Source organism: Magallana gigas, chromosome 3, assembly GCF_963853765.1.
Source record: "Magallana gigas chromosome 3, xbMagGiga1.1, whole genome shotgun sequence".
In the NCBI taxonomy this organism is placed as follows: Eukaryota; Metazoa; Mollusca; class Bivalvia; order Ostreida; family Ostreidae; genus Magallana; species Magallana gigas.
Genome location: NC_088855.1, coordinates 43,603,898 through 43,619,854, shown reverse-complemented (window position 1 = coordinate 43,619,854; position 15,957 = coordinate 43,603,898). Strand labels below are relative to the sequence as shown.

The following is a 15,957-nucleotide window of genomic DNA, read 5'->3' as shown; positions in this document are numbered from 1 at the left end:
AAGTGAGACTTAAATTATATAAACGTCCAATGTCTAAAATATCAATAAAAAGATAAGCTATAAATAACTGTTCACTTAAAAATTAAAATTGTATTTGATGCTAATCAGAATAAAAACCCCTGGGCACTTACAAGAATCTTTATCAATGCAAAAACAAAGTATTAGATCTATGAAAATATCTTATCTGAAATACCGTCTTTTGTGGTAGTGATATCTTATTTGATGTAAAACGAAAGATCTTAATACAACACATTTTTCCACATTTTCATTCAATATCGTATCTGGCTGATGAATTTTTCTGCAACTAATCATCGAAATGTCAATGAATTTTGAATCTGTCAATAGAAAATTAATTGGTTTATGAAAGAGAGATCTGCTTCAATTATGTTGGTACGGCAAGATACATGTGTTATGCTCTACAATTCTGAACAGGTGTCTAGTAATCTTTTAATTAGTATAAGTTAGAGTTAAAGTTATAAGTTAGAGAACTTGTTTATTTGATAATAATTATTTCCGATATTTATATGATTGAAAAAGGGAAATAAAGGATAAACAGACAAAACCATTCAAAATAGGATGAATAAATAATTGACACGAAACAGTCTTGCTATGATATTGTAAACATGGCAGGCCCTTGTCGTCTGTATGTTAGTACATATTCCTTTCTACTGGCGATCACCATAGAATCATCTTGTGGCCTTCAAACCTGTTCTATTAACAATATTAAGTAAGTTTCTTTTACGTCCGCATTTTTATATTTTGAATACTTTTTTATTGTTTTACCATAAGCGAAAGATCTTAACAAACATATGGTGCTTGGAATTGCAAAAGCTGAAAAGGGAGTTTAAAAAGAAACTAAAAAACGACAAGTCATTGCGCAACACAATTTTCTGCAATTCTACGTTGCTAATCACGCTGTCCCCTGATCACCCTTACACTACTCGTATGTCATGATTTTGATGTGTCTGAGCATGGCATGACAACGCTTTGGAGTGGTTTTTTTTAAGATTATTTTTCTTTCAAGACAATCGTGTTCTGTTATGAGTGCAGCAACTTGTTGTGTTAAGCAGGTCGAGACCACTATATTTTGTGACGTCGGCATAAATTTGCATACTAAATTAGGCACCTGTTTACTTTTATCGACAAACCAATCAGGTGAATGAGTTGCAAGGTATTGTGGGCTACTACAAGTTTCAGTGTATACAAAGCGTATTGAAAATATATACCATTTTGAATTGTCCTTTGGAAACTCATTTTGAATGATTTTTCAGAATTTATGAAAGTAATATGGACAATTATGTCTGAACTTCAATTTCTATGCTCACATTTAAAAAATATTGCATATGAGGACTTATATCAACCTATTTAAATACCCCATTGTCAATGTTCAAAAGAGAGGTACGTCCTATTGAATTAAAAGCAGTGAGTACTGTTTTTTTTCACGTGATACCCCATATTTGGGACATTAGTAGAACCACGCGTTGATATTTTCTTCAGGGACATTCATCAGAATGCTTAACGGACAAAATACTTCATGCTGCATATAGCTTGTGCTTCTGCGTTTGTATATTTGTGCATTTCTACCACCGTGGCTACTAGTATTCACGTATGTTAAATAATCTACAGTTACCTGTATTTATTTCTAGTGCACAATGATAAAGTCACCAATACACAAATGTGATGTTTTTTTTCTTATCAAAATAAGTTTGTACTTGTATGCGTATGTTTGTCAGTCGTTTGATACTGATCATTTTTGAAGCAACAATTAATCAACTAAAACAACAGTATTTTTTAATGTGAGCATGGAACAAAGTTAATGGTACGTAATCTTTAATTTTTTACCTTCTAAAGTAAAAATCAAGATGTACAAACATTCCGGCAAGCAATTAAATATTGTGTATAAAACAGACAAATACCACGTGCGTTTGTTGAATCGTAAACACGTTATAGACCGTCATGCATTGCAACTCATTCACTGGATTGGAGAATCTGTTTGCCAAAAATACTGTCACGTGTTAAATAATGCTATCCATATAAGGTAGTGTACCCGACCTGTTAAGGTGGTATGGGACACCTTCATATTGTGACGTATTATTTATCAAAATAAACAATGAAATAATGTATTTTTTGTAATTTAATAAATATGGGTTTTCACAAAAATGTCATCTTACAACGTAGCACAGTGAATTAGAGGGTTCACTACGGATCTGTAAGTAATGAGTGAAATCCCGCTGGAGGTTTTAAAAATGTTACATTTCCAAAAAATTTTAAAACGTATTTTTTGGTTAAATATTTTGAAATTTGAAAATTCTAAACCGGTAAAAATATTTCAAATAAAATGTTCCTTAATTCACATTAATATCGACAGATGTCCCATACCACTTTAAGTTACGATAGCGCAAATGGGTGCTGTTTAACAGTGCATCGTGTGAAGTTACAATTGCAATTGATTTTTACATGTAATGCTGAATGGCGCTATAAAGAACAAAAAGCCCGATGTTGTTTTACGGGACAAAGTAATGGCTGCGTTTCTCAGCACGCTGAGATGATGCCTTGATGGCATTATCTTGACACAATGCAAATCTTTTGTAATGATTTACCAAACAAATGATTTTTTCATTTTTTTTTTAGTTCGTCAAGATGTTGTATTGGTTATCGAGAGATAGAGGGGATGTGCACAGGTATAAAATATTGCATATGATTATAAAATCGCAGTTTTCTATTAATGATTTACACCTGTAATATTTTAATGGTTATGTGTGTTTATGTGAATAAAAAGAATGCATTGGATTTTATGGAGAGGAATGTAGTCTACCCTGTCCAGGAGGTTTTTATGGACGTCAATGTAAAACGCTCTGCAACTGTTCCTCAAACGAGACTTGTAATCAGTTTGTTGGCTGTAGATCAAACTCCACGTGTGGTAAGATTAAAATATGTTATTAACCGATTAATTTTGTATAATCCTATTGATTATTGAATTGATGAATGAAGATAGAAAATTTATTATTTTATCAACTTGAACATTATATAAAAAGTGCCTGTTTGGGAGGGTAACAGTTAAAATTGAAACCCCGAGGAAACCATTGTCAACCGACGCGAAGCGGAGGTTGACAATGGTTTTCGAGGGGTGACAATTTCAACTGTTATCCTCCCAAACAGGCACTATTTATTTTATTATACTGAATGTCTTAATTTTAGAATTTTTTTTCTGCTTTTATATAGAAATGACGAGAATTCCACGGCGAATCGTACGCGCATAATTTACGCGCATGTAACAATTCGTTGTGTTACCCGTTGCTAAGTGTGTTGCTAACGCTGAGGGTAATAGAACGGATTATCAACTGCGTCTAAACCAATCAGATTTCAGTATTTAACATGAAAGTATAATGATATCGCATTAAGGACTTTTGAGACACAAGAGTGAAATGCATGGTTAGAGAACAGAATGATACTGTAACATACGCAGTAATTACTTTAGCTTTCAACTCGGTATTAAGATATTAACATACCCCCCCCCCCCCCGCCAAAAAAAAGACCCCCCCCCCAAAAAAAAAAAAAGAAAAGAAAAGAAAGAATGCCCATTAGTTTTTAATTTGATTGGGCTGGAATAATAATAATAATACATGTATATTAATATGTTTCTACAAGTATATTACATGATTGCATTTGAGCTGAAGAAATTAAGTGCGCGCGTCATATTTATATAACAAGACATTACTATTCGTAGATGAGAACGAATTATGTAAACCTTCGTATGATATGATAACGAGTCACATGCTGTAAAATTGAAATAAAAAATATGATTGTTTTTTGAGTATGCATCTTTTCTATGTATCATAATCAAATATTCTTCACTCAAATTCTGCGACCACGTCATCTACTCGGTACATCAACACAACTTTTCTCAGAAGACAATATTATGTGCATAAGAGTATATCAGACTTTCATCACCACGAAATTCATTACTCCAAATACAGTAACATTATTATTCCGGCCTTTCTACCAATGACCATCGCTGGAATGAAGTTGACAGAAGACTTTGATAATTAATAAGAACCATCCAACACGGGGGATGTGGCAAAGGCAGTAACAGAATAAAATGAATGAAACATTTCAGAACAGACTCATCAACAAGATACACACAGCGCTTGATTCGCGAGGTATATCCTCGTTTTTAATATTTCCCAAACTATAGATACTGTTGTGCTATTTCTTGTCAAGATACATTAAGGTTTGATTGTTAATTGATGTTTAATAAATGTTATTAAAATAAAAACAAGGTATACATGTAATTATGATAATATGTTACATATTGTTTCATCAATGTTCGTTGAATGTATAAACATTAAATTTTTTTATCATTTGATGCATTACGATAACTGTTATACAGTGAAATTTTATTTATTATACTGCTTCAAATTGAGCGACTTGGTTCTATCAACCACTTTCCGACGAGATGGTTAAGATTTTGAATAGTCGAAGAAAGGATCATTTACAGATAACAAACATAGTATTATAATATGTTCTTGCCCTAAAAAAGTCTTTTGTGGCTTTAGTATCTTAACTGATGCAAAATGAATGATCTGAATACATCAGATATTCTTTCACTATCATGTTTGACACAAGCTGAAAATTAGATTCTGCATGTTTATATTAATTGAAGAATCATAAATAGTATGTAGTTACTATCTGAAAAGGTACTTTGTACATACTAATATAGTAATGTCGGTACAAGTACGATTAGAGACATTTTTGGGAGTTGATTTTAATCAACTCTCCTATGCAGTTACTCAGACAAATCGAAAGTGAAACAGTGTTTGGACCTAAGCACAAATCATTGCTGCTGACAAGACTTAGTTCTTGAAAATAATTAATAAATTCGATGTATTGTATGCTTAAGCATTGTTTTTCATGGAAACTAATTATAAATACCTTAAAAATAGTCAGATTTTAAATGGTACGAACAATTTAAATATTTTTTGTAGTCGTATGTATTCCTACGCCAGAGTTCATTAGAGGCTCTTTCAACTCGACGCTCGGCTGTCTCCGTAAATCGTTGTCGGAGATTTACGGTGTCAGCCGAACGTTTGGTTGAACGAGACTGGAGTTCAATATTGCTTGGATCCATACACTTTTCGAGAAATATTTCTATCACTGGTACATAGTTTTTTAAAATTAATTTTATCTTTAAATATTATTTAACATGATTCATATGGGGGTTTCTCGACATTTTTGTCGAAAAGGTCGAAAAATTCATATTATAAAAATGTGCGTAATTCAAATTAGAAACTACATGTACTTGTCATGCAAAATAACATATCATTGATTTTAAAATAAATAAACATCGACAAAATCAACTCCCGTCATTTCTTCAGTACTTTGATTAAATGTTATAATTCTTTTAAAACATTTATCTAGTCATTCGATTATTTCTATTTATTATTACATGTATGAATGAAAATATTAATTTGGTAATACGTGTAATTATCTCCGATATGCCTATGATTGAAGAACAGAAGTGTAGTATAAGCAGATAACAGTACAAGATAATGGCAAGCACAATCATTTTATAACATGTAAAATATGTATGGCAGGCCTTTGGCGACTATAATTATACGTATGTACAAACATGTTTCTTTCTGCTTGTGATCATCATAGAATTATCCGCATGCTTTACAACATTTACAATAAAGATGTAAGTTCCTGTACATCTTTGAGTATTTTATGATTTATTTAAAACATTTTTTGTGTGTCCTGACCGAAGTCTTGAAAGTGCCAGTCATCGTGCAAACCCAACTTTGCACAGTTCGCCATCACACAAGAAACAAGCGGTAAAAAGTTTTTTGAATAAGGAGGGACTTTTATGTTAGTTTCTGAACTATAAAAATTTAGATGCCTGCAGAAGTCGAAAATGAAGAACCTGTCCAGTGTTTGATTAGACAAACAAATAAGGCAGATATGTTAACAAAAGAACAAGAAAATATCATGTAGAGTAAGTGAGTCTTAGGGAGGGATATTCCTCAACAACATTTGCCACAGTACAGTACTCTTTCAGTTTGGCTTACATTTCGCTCTGCGGTAACCAGGAACACATGCATCTTCTGTTTGGTTCCAAAACTCAAGTTACAATATTTTGCGAACCAGATGGTATAAAAAATGATGATGTTTCAGTAGAAGACTCTTGCATAAACACATAAAACCGACAACCACACATAGTTACCAGAACAACACTGTACCTAGAAAATACCTATAGCTGGTATTGACCTATGAAAAGCACAAAAAGTAGAGACAAATATTCTATACGTATAAAAAAATTATACATGATAAGACATTCTATACCAACTTCATAATATTTACATTAAATAAAACTAATGCATTCATCCTATGTAGATCAGCAAATAGAAAATGCGACGCCCTTTACCCAGAGTATAGCAGCTTCATGGTATGCAGATGCACCTGTTTGGGTTCATGATGTATAAAAAAATACGCTGTGACAGCAGGTGTAATTTATTAGTCATTATAAAGTCATATATTAGTCATTATAAAGTCACACTTCAAAGACCATTCCCTACAAACAACAACAGCTACTAGACTGTATGACATCGGTGATTAGAAAAAAAACTTATTGCAGGAAATATCTCACACTGGTCACCATTTGTCCGTTCCTATAAAAGAATCGAATATGTCCGGCTTGTGAGAGTAAATAACATTTTTCATGGAAACAATTAAAATTCGATACCATAAGATGGCTATAGAGACAGTAAGAACAATGTGTTGAGAAGTTGTTATGTGTTTCTGAACTCCGCGAAATTCATGGATACATGCAAATCTTTCAAATTTAAGTAAATTGTCGTTGAATAATTGCATGGCAAATTATGTCTTTCCAGCATCTTCTTCTTCTTCTTCTAGGGAATAATATCGAGTGTAGTCTTATGAATAGCTTCTTTCCGAAAATTGTTACCTAACAACATAGCGCAGTGGGTTAGAAACAGTTGACAAAACGTTTAAATCGCCAAAAACAGCCATTCACAATAAAAATTGTGAATGAAAACTTAATGCTTTGTATCTATTTAATGTCACTGCTAAACTGTATTTTATTTTTTAAGGTGGCTCACTACACCTTGAAATTTTTTCTTTAATCAGCAGAAAATTACTTGATTATGATATATATCATAATGGATAAGAAGTATTTAAGTCCAATAGGCTAGATATGTGCAATTTTGGATGTGAAATTACATTTTCGAAAATTTATTTCAGTAAACATGAGCAGAAGCTCCAGGCAGAATCGAACTCATGATCTGCGGTTCAGAAGCCCAATACTTTAACCACTGAGCTACGACGTTACACAACCAAATCGAACGATATAAACAGTTGACAAAACGTTTAAATCGCCATCTTGTAACGTAGTGTCTTAAAAAGTATAAGTCTAGGTGTAGTGAGGTACCTTAAGCGTTTAGCAAATGTATGGTATTCACAATTATGACAATCTCAATTTTTTAGGAATTTTTCTTTAAACATTTTTTGAAAATTATAGATAACACTACATTGACAGATCTATAACATACAATAGATGGTTTTTCATTATCATCAGTGGAATTTTTTTTTTCATTCTGAGTAAATCCAACTCTTATAACATATTTAAGGTGAAAGGAACATTGTGACGCATAAACCAAAATATTATTCAGCAAATATTGAATTTTTACATGATTTTCCACATATTTTACATATCATATGAAAAGATTAACTTTTGAAAAATTACGCTGTTCCAAAGTAAATAAATCAAATTAAAAAGTGGAAAATAGAATTAAGCGTTGGGCCAACACGTAAATATTGAGTTTTCCCTCCGCTTTATAGCCACGCAAGTGCAGAGGAATGTAAATACTGCAGCGTGACAAACATCATGAACAAGAAACTTCTCATTGAAACATGATGTATTCAAGAACTATCTATTAAGATGCATTCTCTTTAAATGCACATTTCTTACCATAGATATCGAATAGCTTCAAATTCAATTCATGTTTCAGTGTATCAATCCCATTGTAACTATTTTAAAACAGAAATCGCATTTATGTGACACTGAACCAATGTCCAAAACAACTCGGTTAGTTTACATGTGCAACTTCCGAATGAGTTTTATTGACCTGTAAATTGATGGGCGATGACTTATGATGCGAGAAACCTTCCGTATGATGAAATTTCGATTAGCTCTTTTCTTTCTGTTGTCATAATAAAAAAGTAAAAATGTTTTTTAGTCACCGTGTACCTTTAACTATTGTAAAATTTGAAAATTCTAAACCGATGAAAGTAACTGGATTATAATATAATTTTATTCACATTTATATAAACAGATGTCCGATAACACCTTTAAGCATTCTTTTCTTTATACAATTGGTTAAGTTATCGCACATTGTGTATATATTAAATGCTTCTTATCACTACTTTTCTGAAAAGAAATTGCAACTTTTGACAAACGTCTTAGTTTCCTTAGAGGTTCCTTTAATATGTTCCTACTGAAACAATCTGAAGCCCTCCTCTGGCTGTTATTGCGTCTAAAAGTTTCTAAATTTCAACAAAACACTCATAACTATTGGACATTTCATTGGAGAGACATTGTACAACTTGCCACGTCTACCTTGGACGATCAAATAACATGTCAAAGTTCAAGGTCATTCGAAATTCCATGAAATATTGATTTTTCAAATCTGTTTAGTGTAAGATTGTACCAAAAACCTTTCCATGGATGTTGTAGTTTATATTAAAAACCTCTTCAACCGCCATCTTAAACGATTTCAGATTTTTATCTTATTTTCATTAATAATGTGTTAAAAGCGACATGTAGGCCCGACGGACCGAATGTTTAACTTCTGACTATTATTGATATGATGTATGCAAATGTATGTACACATGTCCCTATAAATAAATACATTTCTCCGTATATACTACATGTAGTAACTGACAAAATACTCCAAATAAGCCTTAGTCGTCTCACTTAAGGAGTATTTGGTTTATCCAACAGTAAAGATAGAACCCTTTATAATTCAAACGAAAGTAAGAATTATTGATAATTTTATCTAGATTGCATGAAAATATAAGGAGAGGGCTAAAATAGGATATGCCTCCTGCCCAATCCCATTCAACATGTTATATTGAATAAGATATAATTGTTTAAACTAAAATACAATAAAATACAAGGAAACTCAATGCTCAACAAATTAACCAAAGTAAGTTGTCGCATGGTATGTTTGGCCACAAGCTTACTTTTGTGGAATGATATTTAGCAAAATGAAAATCCAAATAATTTACTTTAATCAATTTAATTGCATGTATATTGGTACCGTTAGATACCTTTTGATAAATGTAATAACTCGTAATTGGAGCGAAGTCATTATATTAATTTCTTTTCATTAGCATAGAGTAATTATTTTCGATATTTTTTACCAGGATTACACGGAAATATGACACTGACCAATATGATTATATTTATAGTCATGTTTGTATAACGTACAGATGGCAGGTCATCGTCGACTGTTTGTTTGTACGTGTGTCTTTCTATTGTTGATCACAATAGAATCATCTTGCGGCATTCAGACATGTTCTTTTAATAATAAGCAAGTTCCATTTAATTGCAATTTTTAAATAAAAATATTAAAATAATCATTTATTATGAAAACTAGTGAGAGAACTTTCAAACCCGTTTATTGGAAATGAAATTGTAGAAAAGGTCTTGGAATTCGTCAAGTATTTTCAAGTATACTGCTTTGAATCATGTTGGACTTTTAAACTATTAACCAAAGGCCGACACGTTTTAATGATATAAACAAAAAGTTATGCATACATGTAAATATTAACTAATTAGTGAATTCAATTAGTGATAATCCGAATAGAAGCGCAAAACAAACTATTATTTCGTTTTTTAATTAACAAAGACCGTCTTCTGTGTTTATAGTATCTTATGTAATGTTAAATATGAGATTCAAACTTTTTAACACATGTCCATTTATCAAAGAAAGAACTTAAAATTATGTTAGTACGGTTAAAGATATTTGGAGTCTAGTCATTCAATTAGATAAATTTCTTTTAATTAGTATGAGGATAAACTAGTTATTTCCGATAGTTTTAGCATGGAAACAAGGAAGTAAAGCTAATTAAATGGCATAGATCAAAACATGATGTTTATACACGTAGGCACAATCGTTCTATTAAGTAAACATGGCATGCGGTCGTCGACTGTTAGTTTGTACGTGTTTCCTTCTACTGGCGATTACCATAGAATCATCTTGTGGCCTTCAACAGTGTTATACTAACGGTACAAATAAGTAAGTCCGTTTAATTTACAATTTTCGTGTATGGTGGCATCACTGACTAACCGAAAGATCTATGTTAACCTACGGTGTTAATTGTCACGGCCAGTCTCGCAAACACTAACGTGAGACTGGCCGTGGGTTTCCGACGATGACCGTGTAAAGATAGTTTCATTTGTAAAAAGCTGAATACAGCGTTCTGTAAAATTTGCGCCATCATACATTAATCCGCCAAGCCAACGCATTTTGTTGTGATTTTTGTTTTGTAATATAACAATTAAAATATTTTTCATTTTAACACATCTGCTGTTATTTAATTGAGCCTGAGTTATACATAACAACGCGTTGAAGCGTTTTAATTATTGTGTTAAGCGGAGACACTGACCGCATTGTTGATTATAACCGTTATTAAAGAATATATAGTAATTGTTAATTAACATTTCGGAAGGTCAGCTTGTTTGAATTGTTAAAATAATCAATGGGTAAATCTAAGAAGACATTTCCATTTTGAGTTGCATGTGCCGCCGAAAATAACGTTTCACTTCTCTTTTTAGTAGGCAGACATATTCTTATCAGTTGTGTTACATACACGTTTTTAATTTTGGGGAATTTTAACGTTTTTCATTGATTGTAGTACAAAATCATAAAACATATATAAGTGAATGATATTATTATATATAGCTTTTATTACCATCTATTATTTTATTTGATAAAACAGTAAATGTCACAGAAAAGTCATAATTCTAGAATTAGGGTAGGTTGATTCTCAATGTAGCATCTCCATTGAATGCCAAGAAAGTCGCTAGTTTGAAATATAGATATGCTGTAAAGCACATATATAACAGCACATATATAAATGTTTAAAAAAAACTATAGAATATTTTAAGTGTGCTGTCTATTCTGTTCAAATTTCAACTAAAATATTGCGAAATTTGAAATGGTGATTTAATAATTTTTTCAATAAAATGACGATATGACCTTGAGGAAAGCCCAAAATTTTGAATTATTTTTATATTTTTTTTATTTTCAATATTATTGAATAAAATTTGAAAATGCATTAAATATTATTAATTTATTTTTCAGAAAATTGCAATTGTAAAAAAAAAGTTTGAATACCAGGAAAGAGGGGTGATTCAAACAAAAATATCCCCCTTGCAAGGCAAGAAAGTTGCCACGAAAATAATATATGTTGCAGACGACATCTTAAAATTGATGAACTCAAGCAAGCAAAAAGTTCATTCACTCATAATTTTTTGTCTGCACCATCCTCGTTCCATTAAGGTGTAAAAGTGTCGTCCTCATTTTAGCACTAACGTGTTGTTAACACAGAAATGTTTTTTCCTCATTTTCAATGCAAGTCATTTTCTATATATTTATAGATCAATAAAATGTTGTATTGGTTTCCGAGAGATACAGGATGTGTGCACAGGTATAAAAATATTTCTTATGATTATGAAATAACAGTTCCTTGGTCGATTATATTAATCAAAATGATGTGATATATATATATATATATATATATATATATATATATATATATATATATATATATATATATATATATATAATCAAAAAAGAAAAAGAAAATGAACAGTTCCAAAGTTTCTATTCACTAGCGCTTTCTGGATTTACATCCTTCTTCAGGTGAACGTACGTTCACCTGAAGAAGGATGTAAATCCAGAAAGCGCTAGTGAATAGAAACTTTGGAACTGTTCATTTTCTTTTTCTTTTTTGATTATTTATACTGTGTGATATCACCTTTCACTCATTTTGGATTATATATATATATATATATATATATATATATATATATATATATATATATATATATATATATATAATATTTCCCAATGCAACAAAAAATAAAAAATAAATCGGCACAGTTTTAAATAATCTAAAAATAATAAATATCCAGAATAAAATCACAAATTGATCCTATTTACTATATATATAAAGAATGCATTGGATTTTATGGAGAGGAATGTAGTATACCCTGTCCACCAGGATTTTATGGACGTCAATGTAGAACATCCTGCAACTGTTCTTCAAATGAGACTTGTAATCAGTTTGTTGGCTGTAGATCAAACATAACATGTGGTAAGATTTTTAAAAGATACATTTTGTGTACAAAGAAATTATCACCACTGGTTTTTTTTCCCTTTTCACCTTCGTTTTCAGCGGGCAAATTGTTGACGGTGACATTTATCATTAATACTTTATTTAGTATTATATAAATGATCGTTCATAATCATTTTCAGTTATCTATTGCTATCTGTTTGCATCCGTCGTCGTGCGTCATGCGTTAACAATTCTTCACTTTAACTTCTTCTTAAAAATACAATTTGTTACCATTTTTGGTGTGAAGAATCTTTATGTAAGAGGAATCTAAATTGTGAAATTCATGGCTCTACTACCCCCGGGGCGCCACAGGCCCACATATGCAAAATTAGGCCAACATTTTTAAAATCTTCTTCTCTACCCCTAAACATGCGAGGAGAAACCTGATTGCAAGGTTATGATGTCCATGAAGCCCTCTGCCAAATTGTGAAATTCATAACCCCTGGGACAAGGTATAGGCACTTAGGCGGGGCCAATATGGCCATATAGTAAAAATGTATTCAATCCTAGAAAATCTTCTTTCCTCCCACACACGTGGACAAACTGAATGCATGGTTATGATGTCCACTAACTTCTCTACCTAACATGTGAAATTCATGGCCCCTGGGTCAGGGGTTCAGGACGTGTGGGTGGCAATATAGCCATATAGTGTTAATAGATATGCTGTTTAAAAATCTTCTTTTCTACTTTCACATATCTGTAAGAAAAACTGACTTAATAGTTCTGTTTATCTTTTAAGTCCTCTACTAAAATTTTTAATTTCATGTCTACTGGAGTGTGTGTTTTTAAACTAGGGCATGACCCAAATGGATGTATAGATTTAATGCATATAATGTTTAAAAATTATCTTCTCTACTCCCCCACACCTGTAAGGAATTGTGAATTCAAGATTCCGTAGACCAGGAAGCCCTCTACCAACATTTTAAATTTCATGTTCCCGAGGTAGAGGTTCTGACTTTTGGGCGGGGCCAAAATAGGGTTAATGCAATTAATGTTAAAAAATCGTCTTCTTTACTTCAGCTGATACTGAATAAAAACTGACTGCATCTAAAGAAAGAAAATAAAGATGTCAATCAAAATTTAATTTTTTATGTCTCCCAATGTCTATCAAAATTTTAAATTTTTATGTCTCCCAATGTAGGAGTTTGAATCTCGTATACATATAGTGTATAGCGTAGGGGTTCTTTTTTTTTTTTTTTTTCATATAAAACGTTAACTGACACCGAATAAAAACTGACTGCATTTTTAGAAAATAAAAAATTGAGTTGTCTTCTTTAATAATATTCCATGTCACCTACATGTAAGGCAAGGGTTGTAGCTGGGATGGGGGTGGATGGGTTCATCATATTAAATATAAAAATTTTGTGTAATTATTTTATACTGCACAGAATCTTAAGGTCAGGCGACACGTTCCTCAATTTTATATAACTTTTTTCCAGGAATTTGTGATTGATTTACTACTACTTTGACAAGCTTTCTTGCAAAAAATTAGGAAAAGTTACCAGGCATTTCCGCCAAATACTAGAGTATGCAATCTCCTATAAAATCTTTTTCCAAATACACTTGAATTGCTGATATGAAAAATATACAGCACAGGAAAATTCACAATATTGGAGGCGGGGCCGGGTCTTCAACTCACGACCTATAAAACCTGCGCTCCTAGGAGGGAGCGGCCACCGCTCTAACCACTTGGTCATCTAGGCATATATCTATATATTAATAAAATTTCAATCAAATTAAGGACGATTTTAAATAATTTTACTGGAACTCTTTGTAACGAGGAGATACAAAAAAGATGCTCGAGGAACATGTCGTGTGTCCTTAATGAAAGAAATTAGTAAATTCACGAATATAAAAAAGAGCAAGAATGAATTTATCAAAGTAAAGAGACTGTGAAAGCACTTCAAGGGGGAGGGGGTAACAGTAACAGTTAATGGAGTTATCTTCCTTTGCTTCTTCATAATGGAGTTATCTTCCTTTGCTTCTCCATATTTAGAAATTAATCAATGAATATAATGTAATTATACCAATACATGTAAAATGATTTTGGTGTGAATGCCAGGTGGTGATTAATTTGTCAATGATGGTTGAATATTCAATAGCTGGAACAGGATAAGCGAGTAACTCATAATGGAAATGGGAATGATGGTTGTTTTAGATAAAACTTGTATACTAGCAGCCTTGTTTTAGTTTATCTATGACAACATATACACATACAATCTATCCTAAAGGTTAACAAATATGGGAAAATTAATTTCTGTCAGAGTCTTGCACCTTTTCAATATCAGACCATACACTCTATTATGATCTTTTAATTTTTTGAAAAAATTTAGGTTTCATAGTCCTTTTTGAAAGATTTCAGGCAGGGGGTGGTCGTCATTATAAATTTATAGTTTTTAAAAAAACCCAGAATGAAACTTAATTAAATGCATATACGTATTTTGGTTATATGCTACTCAAGTGACCGTCATGGCATATTTGTCTCTTGTTTATAAAGGTGAAGGTCATCATTCGGTAAAAGGTAACCTAAAATGGATGTTGATGATCTTCTTCATATGCCTGCAAGGCTTCAATTTGGTTTTCTGCATCGGTTATCCACTTAGGTAAATATTCATATTCCATATGATATATATTTCAATTTTAATTATTAAAAAAGATAGATGAACTCGATTCTGTCAAGAATCAACTGATTAATCTTATTAAACATTTTCGATATTCTGTATAGTTCTCTAAAATTTATATTTGTTTATTGTGACTTTCTTATTGTACATGTATATAAATAAAGTATGTAATTCTGGTTTAGTGGTTCAAGTAACATTTTCTAAATATGTTGTTTCGTTTAAAAACCTGTTTTCAGAAAAAGAAAGAACTGGATAAGAAAAATGATGATAAGAAAAATGGGAAAGTGTACAGGATGCTTTCTTTTTTCCCAGCAAAAAGGTAAAACGGTTCGAAATAAAGGACACAGAGACAGCCACCCAATGCACAGAAGCGCTGATTATGGATATGTAGGTGATGGCTACCATCAAATTCATTTTCCAAATTAAAACCTTTCGATTTTGCTCCGATCAATGCACTGTGAAAGACAATCATTAATCCAACTATAAAATTGTGACGATGCTAGCTTAGATAATGCCCCCAAAATTTGTCGATACACTGCGTTTTACTGGATTGCACCGAATACTGTTTTATTTCTCGATGCAGAAAAAAGTCACTGTTGCTTTGAACTTTATGAAAACTTTTGAACATTTACTTGTGAGTGCTGGCTTCATATATGTTCAACACTGTCTTGCAACTTCATTTGCATTTTATGATTAAAGGCAAAAATCCGTATATTAAATAAAAGAAAATTTTTTCACAGGATATATTCTTTCAATTTTTTTTTGTTTTGTTAACTGAAGGTATCAGTAATATATACTTTTAAGAGCACACTATGATTTTTGTTTTCCTGCAATAGACATAGGGCAAATATGTAAGTATCGGTGTAAAAAAATTCAGGTGGACGACCAAACTTTTTCAGACCGGGAGCAGAACAAT

At 31.8% G+C, this 15,957-nt stretch overlaps 1 long non-coding RNA gene across 2 annotated transcripts; it reads left to right on the top strand.

The window, feature by feature from the left end:
* Nucleotides 1-574: 574 nt before the first annotated feature.
* Nucleotides 575-15,783, top strand: LOC117680690 (uncharacterized). 2 transcript variants are annotated; one of them, XR_010712237.1, is made up of 5 exons: nucleotides 575-727; nucleotides 2,632-2,681; nucleotides 2,780-2,920; nucleotides 14,918-15,023; nucleotides 15,278-15,783. It is a non-coding gene; the product is annotated as an uncharacterized lncRNA (long non-coding RNA). The 2 variants fall into 2 exon arrangements; XR_010712238.1 differs by lacking the exons at nucleotides 575-727; nucleotides 2,632-2,681; nucleotides 2,780-2,920 and adding exons at nucleotides 10,204-10,316; nucleotides 11,681-11,730; nucleotides 12,259-12,399.
* The last annotated feature ends 174 nt before the right edge of the window (nucleotides 15,784-15,957 follow it).